Source organism: Podarcis erhardii (assembly GCF_964252035.2).
Source record: "Podarcis erhardii genome assembly, chromosome: 17".
Lineage (NCBI taxonomy): Eukaryota > Metazoa > Chordata > Lepidosauria > Squamata > Lacertidae > Podarcis > Podarcis erhardii.
Window position 1 is genome coordinate 2,025,661 of NC_138515.1, and position 21,488 is coordinate 2,047,148.

A 21,488-nucleotide genomic window follows, 5' to 3' on the forward strand; every position below is an offset into this window, starting at 1 on the left:
GTTTTTCAAAATATAGTCTGGGCCCCCCCCCAAAAAAAAAAGGTCTGAGGGACAGTGGACCAGCACCCTGCTGAAAAGGTTTGCTGGCCCCTGCTCTAAACTCTTTCTTCTTCACACAGACAATAGCAGAGGCTTTGGAAGATCCCTCTTCACTAGCTCTGGGTGCAGGCAAACACTTCCGAAGTCATCATTTCCTCACCCCCACCCCATTCCTCCTCCTTGTTATATTTGTCAGACTTCTTTCTTTATGTGCCTTGTCAACAAATGTCACCCCTTATACACCCAAATGTTCTTCTGGAGAGGGCTACCAGCAGGATGCCATCTCAGTAGAAGCTATGTTCTGTACAATGTAGGAAACAGACCTTTAATGTGGCACCACCTCCCCTTTGGAACTTACGCCCACACCCACACCCTGACAGGCATTGTCTTCCTTATCTTTTCAGTACCTGTTGGAGATGTTCATCTTCCAACAAGCCTTTTAAATAGAGATGTTTATGCCAGTTTTTATCTACATTGGACTAGAAACTGAATTTACATTTTTTTATTGTTAATTGCTTTGGGGTGTTTCATGGGAAGCAATTCATAAATAAAATGAAAGAAATATAATTATTGTGACTTGCTTTGACAGCAGAAGAAAGCTTTTTTGCATGAACTGAGTGGAATGTTGGAGACATCATCTATTCAGTATTAATGGTGAAGTATGTCTTAAAGGTAAAAGGACCCCTGACCATTAGGTCCAGTCGTGACCGACTCTAGGGTTGCGGCGCTCATCTCGCTTTATTGGCCGAGGGAGCCGGCGTACAACTTCCGGGTCATGTGGCCAGCAGGACTAAGCCGCTTCTGGCGAACCAGAGCAGCGCACGGAAGCGCCTTTTACCTTCCCACCAGAGCAGTACCTATTTATCTATTTGCGCTTGATGTGCTTTCGAACTGCTAGGTTGGCAGGGACTGAGCAACGAGAGCTCACCCCGTCGCAGGGATTCAAACTGCCGACCTTCTGACCGGCAAGTCCTAGGCTCTGTGGTTTAACCCACAATGCCACCCACGTCCCTTGAAGTATGTCTTAGATATGTTGTAAAATCTTTCTCCTCTTTCTTTGCCTTGTGTACCTCGGTTGTTTACTCCTCTACTTAAGCCAGGGCACAAGCAAACGGGAATGGGAAGCTGAGGTGCATGAGGGAAAGAATTCTGACGCTGTGTACTCAAGTCCCAGCTTCCTGCAGATTTGAAGGCAGCGTTTCAGAGCTGTTATTGCCTATGATGTGAACATTCCTTTTTGGTGCCTTGCCATGGTCTCTGACCAAACCAGCTCTGAGTTTTCATAGTGTTCAGATTTGTACACTGAAAAATTCAGTGGCGTAGTGTGGGGGGTGCAGGGGGGGGCGGCCGCACCGGGTGCAGCATCTGGGTGGGGGGCGCGCTCGCACTCGCAGCTCTCTGCCCCCTGCTAAAATCCACGGGTTAGGGGGCGCAAATTACTTGCCTTGCCCCGGGTGCTGACAACCCACGCTACGCCACTGGAAAAATCCAAAGCCAGCCCCTGAAAGCAAATGCGTATTGTAGCAACATAGCTCCGTATGTTTTGGTCTGATTGTCATGAGCCCCTATATAAATGCACATGTTGGTGTTGGTGCTGTAGTTTTCGTTGTTTATAAGTGGAAGCATTGGCATATTGCGGACATACATGGTCATGGGACTTTTAAAAAAGAAGAAAAATTCAATACCACCTTTTTTCCAGGAATACCAAAATATCAAAAATCGAGTATAAAAGAGACTGCTTGCAATCATGTCTAATCAGTATTGTCACTCCAATGAGTTGGCTGTAGTTGGAAATTGAGGTGGGGAACTCATCTCCCCCCCCCCTCCTAAAAAAATGCAGGCTTTCCTTGCCGACTGTTTTGTACTGTTATCAAACTAAACAATTCTGAGAGGTTTCTTCTTGTTTTTGTTTTTGAGTTTTGTAAACTTCAGTCAGTGAATAGATTAAAATAAATGTTTACGGTGAAAATTGAAAAGATGCTGAAGAGCTTTGATTGGATTGCTTGTCTCTTTTAATATTATTAATTAAACAACCAAATGAGGGATCTGATTGGAGCAAAGGAGGGATTTTAATGCTTTCTACACAGTTTTACTAGTTAAATATTTTATTTTATTTTATTATTTATATACCACCCTTTATCAAAAGATCCCAGGACGGTGTACAACATTCGTAACACACTTTACAGAACACAATAATAAAAACATAATCATAAAATAATCATAAAATAATCATAATAACAGTGTCTCCCCCCCCCCATTTAACAGACCATAGATTATTGAATGGCCAAAGGCATGGGTAAAGAGGAATGTTTTTGCCTAGCACCTAAGACATACAATGATGGTGCTAGGCAAGTCTTTTTGGGAAGAGCATTCCACAGATGGGGAGCCACCACAGAAAAGGCCTGTTCTTGTGTTGCCACCCTCCAAACCTCCCGGGGACATAGAAAAGTGCCTCAGATGACAAGAACAGAGTCTGGGTCAGTTTGTATGGGGGGAGAGATAGTCCTTAAGGTATTGGGGTCCTGAGCTGTGTAAGGCTTTATAGGTCAACACTAGCACTTTGCATCGGGCCCAGAAACATACGGCAGCCAGTGCAACTGGTCCCGTAAATAGCAAGCCCCCTGTAGAAATGACACATAGAAGGAGGACCAAGCCCTGCTATTCCAATTCAATTTGCCTCTCACCCCAATGATTTTGTTTTTTAAAAAAGGAGATCAAATCATGGATCTTCAATTTCTTTTGCCTTAAACAAAGTAGCTAATTGGTGGGACTGAAAATTAAGGGTGTATTTGTTTTGATTTGTTCGTTTTAGTTCTGTAGGTTTCCTCCAAATAACGGAATGAGAAAATAATATTGTTTGAACTTTTCTTGTCTCAATAGTGTTTCTTTCTAGTAATACCTTCAGTATCTTAGAAAAGGCACGGCACTGAGGTTATGGTAATATGCAAATATATTTTCCTTGTTTTGTTTATAATTATATGTTTGCAGATTTTTAGAGTGTAATCTACTTTGAGCTTCCCATCTGGATGCAGAGCGCAAACAGGATAAACAATGTACATCTCAGTGTAATGAATTGATCTGTGAAAGGGCAAGACAGTAAACTTAAACACTTAAACTGCTTGACAGCCCTAATTATTATTTCTGTTTATTTATTTATCTATTGCTATTGGTGTATTTGGTGCTTTACATATGATCTCTTGTTTGAGGTGAGTGCAAGGACACGTGCCGTGATACCATGGGAGTCCTCTTGCAGAAATAACAGTAATCTGCTTGACAGACCCTCAGTTGCTATTTGTAATATGGAATCAGAATTACAGAGCCCTTTGCTTGTGCTGTAGAGCCAGTAGCTGAGGTTCATGATACATGAAAGGTTATGTCAAATCTTCTGAAGAGAAGGAGGGTGCTATAGACAGTTGTGTGCTTCCGACTCAGATGCTTTCTCTAGCATGAGCCAAGATGCATGAAAAGTGAAAAGAAGAGGTACCTTTGGGTGTGTGGGTGTGCTAGTGGCCAGATTATAATTTTTTTTTGGCGGGGGGGGGGGGGTTGAACCTTGAACTCAAGTTGCCTATCCATTCTCCATTGTAACTGCGCTCCACCCCAAACAACTAGATTCTCTCCCCCTATTGTGAAGCCACCACTTTTCTCCTGTTTCTGTGACTTAAGAAATCAGGTAACCCAAACTACATGTACATTTGATAAGGAGTTTTGAACTGTTCTGACACGTGTCTCTGTATAATATACCTATTTGTTAATTTGCTGGAGACTTTGGTCTATAAAGAGACTAACAAATGAAATTAATATTAATTAATAATAATAATAATAATAATAATAATAATAATAATAATGATTTATTGAGTGCATGTATTACACATTCTTGTGTAATTTGTATACATAGCAGGTACATAGGTAAGCTTAATAAAATAAAATAAATTGAGGCATATTCTAACTTATTTTGAATGGGTCTACTCTTCACTATTGATACTTGTTGTCCAATCCAGCTGGGTGGATGAGTGAGCTCACTCTCTTTGCTTAATAAGGAGAAAAATAATAAAAAAATGGATTTTATATATATATATATGGTGTCAGTCATTTTATCTTAGCCTAACCTAGTAACCTTTGCCTAGTCACTGACGGGCTGCCCTTCTCCCTTCTCGGGGGAAAAGCCCCCAAGAGCTGCACACACACTCCACGCGGCTCGTGAAAGGGAGCGTGGCTCTTGGGGGCTTTACCGGGAGGTGGGGAAGGGACTGAGGGGCTGCCCTCTGTCCCTTCCCCCACCTTCCACAAAAGCCAGCAAGAGCCGTGCGCTCTTTAAAGGGAGCGTGGCTCTTGTGGGCTTTTCTACGAGGTGGGAGAAGGACAGCCCCTCAGTGCTACTGGGGGCTTTTCCCGCCTGCCTCCTGCCTGCATTCACGCCATAAGACGCACACACATTTCCCCTTACTTTTTAGGAGGGAAAAAGTGTGTATTATGGAGCGAAAAATACGGTACTCTATCCTGAGTTCCTTGACAGAGAAGTGGAATATAAATGTAATAAAATAAAATTGAAATACCGTATTTTTTGCTCTATAAGACTCACTTTTTCCCTCCTAAAAAGTAAGGGGAAATGTGTGTGCATCTTATGGAGCGAATACAGGCTGTGCAGCTATCCCAGAAGCCAGAACAGCAAGAGGGATTGCTGCTTTCACTGCGCAGCGATCCCTCTTGCTGTTCTGGCTGGATTCAGAATGTTTTTTCCCTTGTTTTCCTCCTCCAAAAACTAGGTGCGTCTTGTGGTCTGGTGTGTCTTATAGAGCGAAAAATACGGTATATAGAAAGTGAAATTTCTTCAAAGCTTGGCTTAGATGGAAATTGAATTGATTGTAAAAATGTTAAATTTGATGCCTTTTAATATTCATGACCCTCTATCAAATGTACCTGAATTAAAACCTATTTTTCTACATGGAAAAATATTTGATTTCTGAGGTAAAAATTAAGTACAGTGGTACCTCGGGTTACATACGCTTCAGGTTACATACGCTTCAAGTTACAGACTCCTCTAACCCAGAAATATTACCTCGGGTTAAGAACTTTGCTTCAGGATGAGAACTGAAATCGTGCTCTGGCGGCGCGGCGGCAGCAGGAGGCCCCATTAGCTAAAGTGGTGCTTCAGGTTAAGAACAGTTTCAGGTTAAGTACAGACCTCCGGAACGAATTAAGTACTTAACCTGAGGTACCACTGTATAGGGCTTTAAAGGTTAAAACCAGCACCTTAAACCTGATCCTGTACTCCACCGGGAGCCAGTGCAGCTGGTATAACACCAGGTGAATGTGATCTCACAGCGAGGACCCCATAAGGAGTCTCGCCACGGCATTCTGCACCCGCTGGAGTTTCTGGGTCAGTCTCAAGAGCAGCCCCACGTAGAGTGAGTTACAATAATCCAGTCTGGAGGTGACCGTCGCATGGATCACAGTGGCTAGGTCTGGGCGAGAGAGGTAAGGAACCAACTGCTTAGCTTGGCAGAGATGAAAAAATGACGCCTTTGTTATAGCTGCAATCTGCGCCTCCATGGAAAGGGAGGTGTCGAAGATTACACCCAAACTGTTAACGGACGGTGCTGGCACTAATTGCACCCCTGCAAGAGTTGGGAGTTGCCCCCTCTTTTTTTTAAAAAAAATAATTTTTATTAGTTTTACAACATAAACAAAAAACAAACAAACATAACGCGACTTCCCCAAACCTCCCCTTCACTGCATCCTTATTTTAAAAAAATTTTTAGCAATCCTTCATCCCTTTTTATATTTAATTCTCTTTAGAGCTTTTTTCTAAATTTCAATTTTTACAGCTGTAATTCTTTATATCTAATCCCTTGACATCTTTAACATTCCGAAATTTTACAACAATTTTTAAGATAGATTTTAAATTTTTTCCAGTCTTCTTCCACTGTCTCTCTCTTCTGGTCACGGATTCTGCCGGTCATCTCTGCCAGTCCCATGAATTCAGTCACCTTGGTCTGCCATTCTTCCAGAGTAGGTACTTCTTTAGTCTTCCAATACTTCGCCAAAAGAATTCTTGCTGCTGTTGTTGCGTACATAAAGAATGTTCTATCTTTCTTTGGAACCGTTTGGCCCACCATGCCCAAGAGAAAAGCCTCTGGTTTCTTTATAAATGTCCACTTAAGGATTTTCTTAATTTCATTATAGATCATTTCCCAGTAGGCCTTAATCTTCGGGCAGGTCCACCAAAGATGATAAAAAGTTCCTTCGCATTCATTACACTTCCAACAATTGTTATTGGGCAAGTGATATATCTTTGCAAGCTTGACTGGGGTCATGTACCACCTATAGATCATTTTCATTATATTTTCTTTCAAGGCACTACATGCCGTAAATTTAATACCTGTGGTCCATAACTGCTCCCAGTCAGCAAACATAATATCATGACCAACATCTTGTGCCCACTTAATCATAGCTGATTTAACCGTTTCATCCTGTGTGTTCCATTTTAGCAGCAAATCATACATTCTAGACAGGTTCTTAGTATTGGGTTCTAGCAATTCTGTTTCTAACTTTGACCTCTCCTTCTGAAATCCTAGTTTCCTGTCCTGCTTAAAGGTTTCATTAATCTGGTAATAATGTAACCAGTCTCGGACTTTAGGTTTCAATTTCTCAAAACTCTGTAGTTTCAGGTTTTCACCATCATATTCTATAATTTCACAATATTTTGGCCAATCTGAGTCCATATTGAGTCTTTTTACCGCCTTAGCTTCCATTGGTGACAACCACCTGGGGGTTTTACTCTCCAACAAATCTTTATATCTATTCCATACATTGTACAGTGCTTTCCTGACAATATGGTTTTTAAAGTTTCTATGTACCTTTACCTTGTCATACCATAGATATGCATGCCAACCAAAGTTGTTGTCATAACCTTCCAGATCCAGAATATCTGTATTCTCAAGAAGTAGCCATGGTTTCAACCAGCAGAAAGCTGCTGCTTCATAGTAAAGTTTTAAGTCCGGCAGGGCAAAGCCCCCTCTATCCTTTGCATCGGTCAAAATCTTAAATTTTATTCTGGGTTTTTTGCCCTGCCAGACAAATTTAGATATATCTTTCTGCCACTTCTTGAAACAATCCATCTTGTCTAAAATTTGCAATGTCTGGAACAGGAATAACAATCTCGGCAGTACATTCATCTTAATAACAGCAATTCGGCCTAACAAGGAAAGTCTCAGCCTAGACCATATATCGAAATCTTTCTTCACTTCCAACCAACATTTCTCATAATTATCTTTAAATAAGTTCACATTCTTAGATGTTAAGTTCACCCCCAGATATTTTACTCTTTTTGCAATTTCCAAACCAGTTTCTCTTTGAAAGCTATCTTTTTCCCCCATCGTTAGATTTTTTTCCAAGACTTTTGTCTTTTGTTTGTTTAATTTAAAACCTGCTACTTGACCAAATATTTCAGTTAGTTCCAGAACTCTTTTTGTACTGGCTTCTGGGTGTTGTAGTGTCAAAACTAGATCATCTGCAAATGCTCTTAATTTATATTGTTTAGTTCCGACCTGTATTCCTTTAACCATCTGGTCCCTTCTAATCATGTTCAGGAAAACGGGAGTTGCCCCCTCAATCCCATATCGTCCCGTCCCAGCCAGAGGACCTCTGTCTTCGAAGGATTTAACTTCAACCAGCTCCCACATAACCATCCAGCCACAGCTTCCAAACATCTGATCAGTTTGTCTGGGGCCGAGTCAGGATGGCCATCCATCAACAGATAGAGTTGGGTGTCATCAGCATACTGATGGCAGCCCAGCCCAAAACTCTGGACAAGCTGGGCGAGGGGGCGCATAAAGATGTTAAAAAGCATCATAGCCAAACACGGGAGAGTCCTGGTACCAAATGGGAAATAGCCTTATGAGAAAAGCTAACCCAACAGACTGAAACTGACATGGGGACAAATAGAAAAGGACACTCTCACCCCAGTATGGCTTCCCCTTATCTCATACACAGCCCAACAAGACGACAACAAGAATCCACTGAAAGCATACAAATCAATTTGGCCAATTTGACCCAACAAGCCCCCCCCCCCCTTCACAAATGCAAACAAACCTCACTGCAGACAATCATAGGCAAGCATCCACACCCTGGACCCCCCCCAATCCCTCTCACTACCAAGGAAATGTAATACAGTGGTGCCTCGCAAGATGAAATTAATCCGTTCCGCGAGTATCTTCGTCTAGCGGTTTTTTCGTCTTGCGAAGCAAGCCCATTGACGGCTTAGCGGATTAGCGCTATTAATGGCTTTTAGCGGCTTATCGGCTTAGTGGATAAGCAGATAAGCGGCTTAGAAAAAGGGGGGGGAGGGGAAAAAACCCGCAGGAACTCGCAAGACATTTTCGTCTTGCGAAGCAAGCCCATAGGAAATTCGTTTTGCGAAGCACCTCCAAAACGGAAAACCCTTTCGTCTAGCGGGTTTTCCGTCTTGCGAGGCATTCGTCTTGCGGGGCACCACTGTAAGCAAATAGAAAGAGAACCTACCCAGTTGATGCTGACACAAAACCCCACATGTACACTGTAAAAAAATAAAAATTTCACCACCACCCCTCCTTTCCCCCCCCCATCTTCTTCCTGGCCTTATACCAGGGGACAGCAAACGTTTTCAGCAGGGGGCCGGTCCACTGTCCCTCAGACCTTGTGGGGGGCCGGACTACATTTTGAAGAGAAAAAAATTTGAACGTTTACCTATACCCCACAAATAACCCAGAGATGCATTTTAAATAAAAGCACACATTCTACTCATGTAAAAACACACTGATTCCTGGACCGTCCGTGGGCCGGATTTAGAAGGTGATTGTGCCGGATGCAGCCCCTGGGCCTTAGTTTACCTACCCATGCCTTATACTGTATTCAGCACTAATGTCTCACAACAAATGTAACTGATCTGTAGAAAAGACTGTACAGGCTGAAAAAAAGAGAAAAGGCATGTACTTTTGTAAACCAAGAAAATTGTTAATAAAAATTATTTAGTGGTCTATATGACCAGAGGCTTTGGATTAATCTCCTAGGTAGTATAATGTTTTACTTTGTCATAAACAGGGTATATGTTAATTGTATTTTGATAGAAACCAGTTAATACACATTATTATTTAAGAAATGCATGAATTACAAAATTTAACTCCCATTTTAAAGTCAGCCATTTGCCACGATGATTTAAACTAAACCACTTTGTACTTTATTTTTTACTTTGTACTTTATTTTTTCTAAAATCTTCCCAGCTGTGATCCTGCTGTGCATAGATTCTTCTTCCATGTTGCCTGTGTGAGTGCATTCAGGGTTTGGAGTAGATGGAAAGACAGGGAAATGATGAACAATGCTGAAAGCAGAAAAGATGGGAGTGGAGTTAAGGGTTTTTAAGGCAGTTATCTTAAATTGTACCTGAAATCCGTCCATTATGATTCAACTGATTTTTATGAAGGGAGAGTCAAGGCTTGCAAATGGAAGTGTTTTGAAAAGTGATTTTGTGTTTGAGACAAACATATTTGGGTGGTTTTGAACCCCAAGACAAGCATCTGCTAATCTCTGAAGTGTGGAGGCAGGGTTGTCCACAGACATCTGTGCTGCAGTGATGCGTAGTAGTGTATAGATGCATAGATGTAAAAAATTTTTGGGGTGTGTATGTTGTTTGTTTGTTCTGTTTTAGGCTGGGTATGTTGAAGGACCAGTACAGGTGGTGGGGTTCCTCTGTGCACTTAAAAACAACAACAGAATCCCTTCCCATTTCCTCTTTACCCATATTGACCAACTAGGTTACACATGGTGCTTATGGTTGTACTGTAATTAGTTGCTGTGGTGCAAACAGTATTAATGGCTTTGTGTTCTGCTTTTGACTTACCACTATGGGAAACCAGAATATTGGACTAGATGGACCATGGGTAGGTGAATAGTCTGGCCCAATCACCTTCTAAATCCGGCCCACGGATGTTCCGGGAATCAGCGTGTTTTTACATGAGTAGAATGTGTGCTTTTATTTAAAATGCATCTCTGGGTTATTTGTGAGGCATAGGAATTTGTTCTCCCCCCCCCCCCAATATAGTCCGCCCCCCCACAAGGTCTGGGGGACATTGGACCGGCCCCCTGCTGAAAACGTTTGCTGACCCCTGAGATGGACCCTTGATCTGGCATTCTTATGTTTATGCATTGTGTTTATATGCTTGGCAAAAATGTGTCTCTCCTTCCCTGTTCTTCACTCAGGCATGTGGAATACGCAAATAGCAGTCAACCAGTTCCTTAACTGGTGTAGGTTGGCTTAGTTGTACAGACTGAAAAATGCCTGTCATACCAACTGGAGTTCAGCTGAGGATATTCAGTCAGCTCTGTGTTTTACATCTTTGTTTTGTTAAAATAAATGTGATTTCACGCAGGCCATAACTTAGGTTGGAGATCTCCTAATTACCAAAGTATGTGCCTGCTCTGGTTTTGCAATTCTCCACCTCTCACAGCAGTAAAATGTAACTTGTGCTTTCTTTGCTTCCGCAGTCTCGAATTTTGAAAGAAAAGACACAGAAAGCACAGGGTGTTTTTCCCTTTTTGTTTTGTTTTTGTTTTTTCTGTGTGAGGGGAATTGAATAGGCTCTCCCCAAAAGTGTGTGTGCATTACACTTCAGCTTAGTGGCTAACTGGGTAGAAGAATATGTGGGCTCCCACTCTCTCTGTGCCCAAATTGTTATCAAAGCTTTCACCACTTCGAAAAAACTAGCAGGGCTTGTTCATCAAAAGGCCTCTGTTATGTTGATCACCCCAGGCATTCAGCAATAATGAATTAAGCTATATAAAGCATGAGTTAAACAGTACATTCTGTCATCTTGTTGGGTTTCTGAGTTTTGATCATGCAGTTTCCATGCATCTGTTTTATTCCTGCAACCATGAGAACTAGAAACTTTTTTTAAAAAAGTAAATCATTTTTCAATTTTATAACAATAATACAAATTTTTTAAAAATCAAACATACTCTTTATATTTGTTTATTTTTCTTTTAAGATCTCCCTTTCACATATATCTTGACTGCTCATTTTATGTTAACCCTGCTAACATTTTAAGTTGTTTACAATAATTTTTCAAATAATCCACAAATTTCCCCCATTCTTTATTCAAGCTTTTTTCTTCCTGGTTCTTTATTCTTCCCGTAAGTTTAGCCATTTCTGCATACTCCATCTTCTGCCAGTCCTCCTTAGTCGGAACTGTTTCTTCTTTCCATTTCTGCACATAAATCATCTGGGGAGTCGCTGCATACATAAACTTTTTTTTCTGATATTTGGATTCCTCTGAGCCTATTATCTCTAGAAGAAAAGCTTCTGTTGTGTTTTTTTTAAAATATATCTTCAACATTTTGTTCAGTTCATTATAAATCATTTCCCAGAAAGCTTTCGCTACCTTCCATGACCACCATGTATGGTAAAAGGTACCCTCCTTTTCTTTACATTTCCAGCATGTATCTGATTCCGATTTATACATCTTAGCCAATTTACTAGGAGTCAGATACCATCTATACATCATTTTCATATAGTTCTCTTTTAGTGTATAACACACTGTAAATTTCTAATCTGTATTCCATAATTTTTCCCATGCTGCTATTTCAATGTTATGACCTATATTCCTTGCCCAGTGTATCATTGCTGATTTTACGAGTTTGTCTTTTGTTTCCCATTCTCTATAAGTACATTCTTATTGTACATTCCATTGTACATTCTCTATAAGTTCTCTTTCAAATTGTGAGGTTTGATTCATAAATCTATTCATTTTATCTAATTCAAATAGCTCATTAAGTTGTTAATATTGTAACGTATTCAAACCTTTCTCATTTTACTTCTCGGTCTACATCCATTAACAAATCTGTATATGTTGCCCATTCGTTTTTCATTTTTTCAAAGATATAGCTTCAATAGGAGAGAGCCACAAAGGTTTCTTTCTTTCCAACAGGTTTTTATATTTATTCCATACTGTATATATTTTTTCCTGATTGCATGATGCATAAAACCTTTATGCATTTTAATTTTACCATACCATAAATATTGTCAAACTTATTGTAATGTCCTTCCAAGTCTAACACTTCCAAGTTTAATCACTCCTTTAACCAGCAAAGAAATGATGCCTCATAATCTGGTCGTAAATCTGGTAATGAGAATCCACCTCTTCCTTTCCGATCTAGCATAATTTTATATTTAATTCTTGGTTTCTTCCCTTGCCAGACAAATCTAGAAATATATTTCTGCCATGCTTTGAAGCATCTTCCATTGCTGATTATTGCAGCTGTTTGAAATAAGAGAAGTATCATCGGTAACACATTCATCTTTATGACTGACATCCTTCCCATCAGTGAAAGCTTCATTCTAACCCCATATTTCAAGACTTTTCCTGATTTCTCTCCATGGCTGAATATAATTTTCTTGGAATATGTTAGGGTTTCTTGATGTTAACCAAATTCCCAAATACTTAACCTTTTTATCCTATTATTAATTCCGTATTTGTCTGTTCATCGTTCTGTACTGTTTGTCTATATTTTTCACTAAAATTTTAGTTTTACTTTTGTTTATTTTAAACCCTGCAACTTCCCCAAATTTTCTTATCTCTTCTAATAGTGGGAACTAGCAACTTATATCTTTAGACGAAAACTGAAATACAAATTATATAACTTCTGCAATTTTGAGTGTTAGAATGCAAAACACCAGAGCGCATTAAAATATATTTAGCTTCCTTTTACAGCACTGAAAAACTTGGTGGCAAAATAGAAAATCTGGGCTGAACTGTTTTTAGAACGAATACCGGATCGATGTATTGTCATTTTCATAAAAGAGACTTGCTATTTTAGAAGCTGGCTATCTTCTGGCTGGAGGAGAGTTAACATTGATTTGAATTGTCTACTGCCCTTCTAGTACATTTATTTCAGTCCTGTTTACAAGCTGCAACGATTCTTAAAAAGAGGCCATCAAGATAATTCAGGGTGTATGTTGTGTAACAAAAATATGGACTTGGCATCTTGTGTTAGTGTCATGTCGTTCTGTTTTCCAAACAGCAGGAGTCAGTCCTATACAAAGGACTCACTTCTTACAGTGTTTTCAGCTGATTTTTGTTTAGTGGACTTAAGAGTCCACTAAGAGTTTCTATCTTATAACAAGGAAGGATGGGGTTGGTTGGTTGGAATCATCTTAGTCAGAAACAGTGTTAGAAACTGAGATATGAAAGCTAGGAGCTAAATGGCACCTTAAACCTAGGTTATGGGCGTAACAGCAGGATGTCTAGGCGCACTTATTTTATAACAAGAATTCAAAGCTGAAAATGAATGAACTGCAGCTAACATATTGTGTTCATGTTTTACATTGTCTAGTCCTTCCCCTGCGCACCCCCCACCCCCTGATATTCTTAAGAGGGTCTCTTCTCCAGTCTTCAGAGAGTATCTGGAAGTGGAGAGGCAGAAAAAGGTCTTCCTTTCCTTCCACTCTGCAGTTTTAATCTGAAATTTTAAGCCAGGGGTCAGCAAACTTACCACACCTCAGGCCAGTGTCTCCAGCGCCAATCATGCAGCGGGCCGGAGGGCGGAGGAGTGCGTGCCCATACGCATGCACACACACTATTTCTGGCATACTTCCGGGTCAGAGGAGCACCGGAAATAGCTTGTGTGCATGTGCACAGGCCTCCTCCGACCTGAATGTGCACTGGAAATAACACTTATGCATGTGCAACTGACCCGAAATGGGCCGCCGTGCAGTGCAGCGCCGGTAAGCACGGGCAGCAGCGGGCGGCGGGAGTCGCTGTGGGCCGGATAAAGGAGTCCCTCGGGCCTTATCCGGCCTGTGGGCCTTAGTTTGGGGATCCCTGTCTTAGGCTCATGTTCTGGCTCACGCTAATGAAATTCCCTGTCACAAAATGCACCTAGAACAATGGGAGTTTCGAACACTGGGCAGAAATCACCCTTGATAGTGGATAGCTTAAAGCTAACCTTAATGTTAATGCTCCTATAAGCTGGGCTGCTGTGTTGCCTGTATTGGTATTCCTTGGGGTGACATCTGCAGCATCTAGACCTTGAACCACACAGGCAGCAGTTATGCTACTGTGCAGACCTTGGATGCATAACGGCCAGCCTATAAAGCATTACTGCAGCTCCATGGATTCAATTTATTGTTGGCATCTGTGTGGGGGCTATAATGTTTCAATTCAATGTAACCCCACTACAAAAGCTACCAACATTTTTTTCTGAGCCAGATATATAATTTGTACTAGAACCAGCACCTGATTTTGCCTGGCCTCATGTATATTGCTCTCAGTTCTTAGGGAATGAATAAAACTGTAACCGGCTGTGAAATGTTTGATGGATTGGACCACATGCAAGTTGCATTCTGTCCACCCCCACCGTGTATTGCTTTGTTTTTAAAGTCCAGCATTAGATGCAGAGTTGCTACTTGGAGGTGGAACTTGGCACCTTACAGGCTCCCCTACCATCAGTTTCCTATAAATTGTTTTCCCAAGCCTGTACACTATAGAAGGTGTGGAGAGCAGAAGACTGTTTTGGGATAGTTATGTTCATGCTGGTGTTTGTGCTTCACTTGTATTCAGTCCCCAAACAGGCACAGCCTAGTTCAGTGGGTGCAAACCTATGGCACGCGTGCCCCAGCACAGAGCTGGCAGAAGGCAAGGGCAGTGCGTTGAGTCCTCAGCTCAACTTGTGTCTCAGTAGAAGCTCCTCAGGTGGAGGAGACCGGCCTGTTCTGGAAGACAGCCCCTGGATTTAAAGCTGTGAAGGATTGGGTGACTGTGCTGCTCTGTGGCAATGCGCCTGTACACTTGATCAAGCCAGGTATACTGTAAAGGTCTGAAAACCCCTGTGCCCTCAAAGGCATAAACAATCACCTGCTGCCTGTCTTCTGGCAGTCCAACAAGAGAACCTGTCTGACTGCTGCAAGCTCTCTGGACTGGTTCCACAAGGGCTTCATTCTGGAAGTGAATATTCAGGATGGATTTGATTTAAATCACAATTTAAATCACTAGTCAATAAGACTTGATTTAAAACATTTTTTTACAGAAGGACTCATTCTTCCTGGTATAATCTTAATATTTACAACGTGAAGGTTTCATTTTTGGAATAATAAATTTTCAGAGTAGTTTTTACAGTTAAATCACAAATTACTGATTTGTTATACTATTAGAAATAGTATAGACAGATAATTATGAAATTATTGTGAGGTTTAATAAGTTAACTGTTTATATTTGGACAACTTTTCTGCTACACTTTATTCAAAGGAGAAACATAATCATTTCCTTAAAACAATTTAAACAACTTATTTAACTAAAACAATTACCTTATAGCATATGTATCCATGTTTGTTAACTGACGTGGTTAAACTTTTTAAAAAAAAACTTAGACTGAGTTTTAGCACACATGAAAAAACTTAAAACAAATCCTTATTTCCTGATGAATAGCCTTTGGACTATAATGTAACTTAAATAGAAAACTATCTTTAGAAAGATTTTTCCTCCAGAAACATTTTATTTTTAAAATCCGATTTAAATAAATAAAAAATCCAGTTAAAATTTTTAAAATCCGATTTTTAAAAAATAATAATTGATTTTTATTCACCCTGGAGGCGTTACTTGCTGGAGAATGGGCTGGAATTCAAAGTGCTACTGCTGGGAGACAGTGTTCCTGGTCACCTGCAGGGACTGCAATTTGCGCACAATGATGTCACGGTTGCCTCCCCCCCCCCAATACAACCTCACTCATCCAGCCTTTGGATCAAGGGGTGATTCGCTGCTTCAAGGCTCATGATGCTAGGCTCACCTTTGTCCTGCTGATCAATGCAGTGGATGCTGATCTGGATCTCGACCTCACGTCATTCTGGAAGTCCTTCAACATTGCAAACTGCAATCAAACCTATATCAAATCAGGCAGTGGATGCAATCAAGCCTGAAACCATGAACACACACTGAGGCAAACTCTGGAAGGAATGTGTTCATGGTATCAGGGAATTTCCAGACATTACAACTGAGGTGGAGAACATTGTGAAGATGGTGCTGATGACATTGGCTTTGTTGACCTCATCCAGGAGGAAGTGGAAGAACTGACCGAGGGACAACAGACCTTGAGCCTGAAAGAGCTGAGATTGAGTTCCAGCTCTGAAAGCGGGGAAGAAGGGGAGGATGGTGAGCAGGATGACCAATCCACCTAGACCCTGGAGAGCTTTTCTGAACTCTTTGGCACACTCAACCATGTGAATTATATCATTGTGCAGTATGACCCCTCCATGGAACGCATCCTGAAGATCAAGCGTGCCATTGCAGGCAGTGTGTGACCATACAAGGAGATGTTTGACCAGCTGAAAAGACAAAGCACCAGCTACCTATCACCATGTTCCTCTGCAAGGCGCCAGCAGCGGCAGCAGCAGCAGCAAGTGAATCTCACCCACTGCCAAGCACTTCAGGATGCCTCTTGTCGTCATTTCCACATCCTCCAGTGATGATGAAGATATAGAGCCACCACTGCCACCATTCTTGGCAGTTTGGAAGGGCTGCTGGGTTTTTAAAAGGGATTTTCATGAGTTTCCAGGGGTTTAGAGGGTGTTTACGGGCTACCTACAAAAATATTGTAAATTATATGAGTGCTAAGAAGGATGAGGGATTTGAAAATAACAGGGCACCATAAAATTTGGTGAAAAGACTGTGAAAATGAGTGAATTTTATGAGAAAAATAAATTTTGAATAAATATTATGGTAATATCAGATATTTAAGACCTAGATAAAAATATTCAAGGTTAGGGACAAAACATTGGAAAAGTGTACAATAAGAATGGAAATAAGGTGACAAATTGCTGGTTAAAGTTTTATAAATTTGGAAAGTAGGAGCAAGAGACGTGAGGAAGTCCAAAAAATGAAGAAAAGTTGGTTATTGTACGATGCTAAATTTTATGTTTGTTTTTCTTTTTCTGTTTGTTCTTTGCTATGCTGTTTTTCTTCTCTATTGCTATAAAAAAACTCTTAATAAAAATTTCTTTAAAAAAAAAAAATAGAGGGTGTTTACGGGCTTTTTAGATGGTGTTCCCTGCTATACACATTTTCAGTTATATACACCGTACCTGGGAACATAACCCCCGTGTAAGTGGGAAGTCACCTGTAGTATGTAATATAGTATGGGGCTTTGCTATTTCAAGGAAAAGCAAGTAAAAAATCTCACAGGACATGCTCAGGCCTGAGGTGGGCCTGAAGTAAATCTTTGGAGCCTTGCCACTATCTAAGCTGTTGGCAGCTAGAAACCTGTTCGGTGAACCTTGGCTGGAAGAAGAAGAAGAAATAATAATGATGATGATGATGATGATGATGTAGTAGATATTCAGATAAAATGTGGTCATGTTGCCTTTTGAATGGGGAAGCGGGGGCTGCATGAAGTTAGAGAGATAAAGGGTCCATGGATTATCACATTAACCAAGACAGCTTATTTTACTCTGAGACAAAATCTCTTTAAATCACCCATAGTAGCCCATGGAAGCTACTATCCTGCAGCATTTTTTGCAGGTCTGCTGGGGGATGGCAGAGGAGACACAAAAGCTCCTCTCATGCTGAGTGTGTCTCTCCTGTTCATAGCTGTTAACTTACAGATTTGAAAATAAGGGACCAGCAGCCTCGGAAATAAGGGATCAGCAGCCAAAATAAGGGATCTTAGTCAACCAGCTCGTTTCCTTTCCCCCATAACAGTCAATCGAAGGAGCCTCCAAAACAAATCTAAAAGCCCCCCCCCCGAGATTGGCGCCCGCCATTGTACTCAACCAGCTCCTTTCCTTTCCCCCCACCATGTGCCCCCGCTCCTGACATACCTTTTCCCCAGCAAGGGTGAGTGAGCCGTCGATGACGTATCCATCCGATTCCGAGCACAGGTATGTTCAACTTCTGAGCCCCTCCGAGCCAAAGGCAGAAAGCCCAGCCAGCAACCAAACGAAGTGGTGGTTCCCACAGCGCAGCAACCCGGCAAAGGGGATGCAGCAAGGAAAACCACCGTCACCTCTCCGCTGGGAAGCGCTGAGCAAAGGCGAGTCCCCAGGCAACGCGGCCGATTTGATCGGCACAAGGCATGCAAGCTCCACCCCCCAGTCATTCTTAGACTCCTTATTGGGTTAGGAACACAGCCAAGCAACACAGTTGGAGCCTCCCTCCTCCCTGGTTGGCAGGGAGGGAGGGAGAGGAGCTGCTTCCTTTGAAACCCGGGAAATTTAAGGGACATCATCAATCCAGGACAGCAGCGGGAAACGGCGGTGGGATAAGGGAGTTTCCCGCCAAATAAGGGACGGTTAACAGCTATACTCCTGTTGCAGTCTACGTACTCTATGCTGGCTGCACAGGAGTGACAGAGTGCTCCATCTGTCCTTAGCCTTCTCACTTGCCTGTGTATAAATTTCCTGGTTTCTGTATATATACTAGTCCAGGGGGGGGGGGGGCGCTAGCCAGATTTTTTGCCCCGGGTGAAGCCTCCATAGGGCGCCATTGAGGCTCCTAGCCTCTGTGTGTGTGCGCGCACGCCTGTGTGGAAATGCACATGGGGAGTGCCAAACTGGGTCTTTGATCCAGGTGAAATAAAGCCTAGTTTCGCTCCTGTACCAGGCTAGTGCTTAAATAAAAGACTGCTTTACCCCAAGCCCTTAACCCAGGAGAGGGATTCTGATGGGAAGCTGTGCCTTGTAGCAAAGCCACAAGTGAAGTAAGGTTTAAATTCATGGTATCAACTGCTGGTGCAGAACAGCCCTCAGTTCTGTGAGTGTGAAGCAAGAGAAAAGACATATCGAACATATGAAAACTCTTAATCTGTTTATACTCATTAACAGTCTCGGTTTTCAGGAGCTTGATGCTTTTGCACTAATGTTTGGAAATGAAACTCCATTTTCAAATGATATTTATTGAATTGAAATGGTGACTCAGCAACAAGAACCATCTTAGGTAACATTGTTCGTTCTTCAGCAGCATTTTAAAATACAGCGGTACCTCGGGTTAAGTACTTAATTTGTTCTGAAGGTCTGTTCTTAACCTGAAACTGTTCTTAACCTGAAGCACCACTTTAGCTAATGGGGCCTCTTGCTGCCGCTGCGCTGCCGGAGCATGATTTCTGTTCTCATCCTGAAGCAAAGTTCTTAACTCGAGGTATTATTTCTAGGTTAGCGGAGTCTGTAACCTGAAGCATATGTAACCTGAAGCGTATGTAACCACTGTATAGGGGGCTCAGTAGGCCAGGACAAAGGTTAACTTGCCCTCAACTCATGGTGTGACCTTTGTGACAGCAGCTGTTTTCTATCTATGTCTTCCATGTGTGCCATATTATGAAGATTATGAAGATTTTAAAAAATGTTACTCAGCCTGCACTGAAATTGCTTGTCACAATGGAAACTTGGATGGGTTGGTAATTGGACTGGATCTGAGTAAAAAAATATCCTAGAAGTAAGAGAGTACCATTTCCACTGAGTCACAATGCTGACTGTAGCTGCCCATTAATGTTGTTTGGAAGCAAGAGATAATTTATTGCATGCTACATTGCAGAGGTCTGCTGTGTGCAGAGGGGGGGGGGGGGACTGAGCTAAGCTGCTACTATGACATTTTAAAATCTAGAATTTGTTTCGGATAGCAAATTCATAGAGCCTTAGGATATTCTTCAACTGCTTTCTCATTAGGCATCAGATGTGAGGTGGAGACTAGTCCATAGCAGTTGACCAGTTATTGTTTATGGTGTGTATCAACAACAAAGTGTTCGAACCCTTTAGGATTATTATTTGTCATGTGAAAAATAAATTAATTTTCTGTGCATGTTATTGAAGCATAGGCCTGGCTGATCTCAATTTAGCTTTTTTAAAAAACTGACACATCACAAAACAAAATAAAAAAATTCCTTCCAGTAGCACCTTAAAGACCAACTAAGTTAGTTCTAGGTATGAGCTTTCGTGTGCATGCACACTTCTTCAGATACACTGAAACAGAAGTCACCAGACCCTTCTATAAAGTGAGAAGGTGGGGAGGGGTATTACTCAGAAGGGTGGTGGGAATGGGTGATTGGCAGATAGCTGTGATGAGCCTGTTGACGACTGTTAACGACTGCAATAGGTCTTACAGGAAAAAGCAAGGGGTGAGGAGGTGAAAAATATAGAAGGGTCTGGTGACTTCTGTTTCAGTGTATCTGAAGAAGTGTGCATGCACACGAAAGCTCATACCTAGAACTAACTTAGTTGGTCTTTAAGGTGCTACTGGAAGGATTTTTTTTATTTTGTTTTGACTATGGCAGACCAACACGGCTACCTATCTGTAACTGACACATCACACTAATTCAGATTTATATCCCACCCTATTCCAGGAGAACAGGGAGGGATGGTTGTTGTTGATTTTTTATTATAAAAAGTACTAATAATTTTGGTTAAACACACATACACATAAATAAGGAGAGCTAGGGAACCTGTGGTCAGGCCTATGCAGGTTGTGGGGCAGCTGGGTCCACTTGCCTTGGGCCTTGGAGGGCTGGGCTGGCCGTGGGGTCCTGCCAGGGGCTTGCCAGACTTACACTGTCATTTTGAGAACAAGATCCTTGCCCCAGGCCTGAGAAAAGCTCTGCATGGGCCTGCCTGTGGCTCTCCAGATGTTAGTGGGCTCAAGTTCTCCTCAGCCCCAGCCTGCGTGGCCGATGGTCAGGGATGATGGGAGTTGTAGTCTAGGAACATCAGAAGGAACACAGGTGGGGTAGGCCTGGGCAATGTATCAATTCATCGCCCAGGACCGGTATGAGGGGCAGACAGCAATGGCAGCTTCACTCAGTGGTATATTACAGGTGAAACAGCCTCCTCCTCAGTTCCTTAGCCACCAGTGCCCAGCGCGCCAAGGGAGAAACAAGCTGCAGCCGGGCACTGGAGGCACTCAGGGGCAGCGGCAGTTTCACCAGCGATATCCTGCTGAGTGAAGCTGCCATCCCACTTTGCCCCCAAACCGGCGCAGAGGGAGAAACATGCTGCATCGGAGAGGGGCCAATACAGCTTGTTCCTCCCTTCACTTCTTTAAACTGCTTGGTTGACAAGCATACATCGGCCATTGCTCAGCCAGGCAGTTTTATGGAGCCCCCTACATGCCACTGGCTTGCACCAGCTGGTGGCAGGATGGGGACTCTGTGAAACTGCTCTGCTGAAGGGCGCTAGGTTACCGCCCACCTCAGCCAAGCAGTTAATGGAGCCCCCAGCCCACTGCTGGCTCGTGAAAGCCAGTGGCATGTCGGTACTCCCACCCCACAGCCGAACAGTCCCGAAGGTTCTCCTGCTTGCTCGCTTGCAAGCAGGAGAAGGATCGGGGGCTCCCTCAGCTGAGGAGCGGGAGGCTTTGTGTTCCCCAGCTGAGCGGCCTCAATTCTTCTCCTGCAATCTGGAGAAGGATGGGTTGCTCAACTTGGGGAGCACAAAGCTGCTTTCT

The 21,488-nt window shown here is 42.2% G+C and overlaps 1 protein-coding gene and 1 long non-coding RNA gene across 5 annotated transcripts in view; both read left to right on the plus strand.

The window, feature by feature from the left end:
• Positions 1-21,488, plus strand: part of MECP2 (methyl-CpG binding protein 2) — an 88,359-nt gene that overhangs the window by 27,848 nt on the left and 39,023 nt on the right. The window lies entirely within an intron of this gene.
• Positions 82-19,784, plus strand: LOC309331985. The gene is made up of 3 exons (XR_014152033.1): positions 82-711; positions 2,920-2,976; positions 19,718-19,784. It is a non-coding gene; the product is annotated as an uncharacterized lncRNA (long non-coding RNA).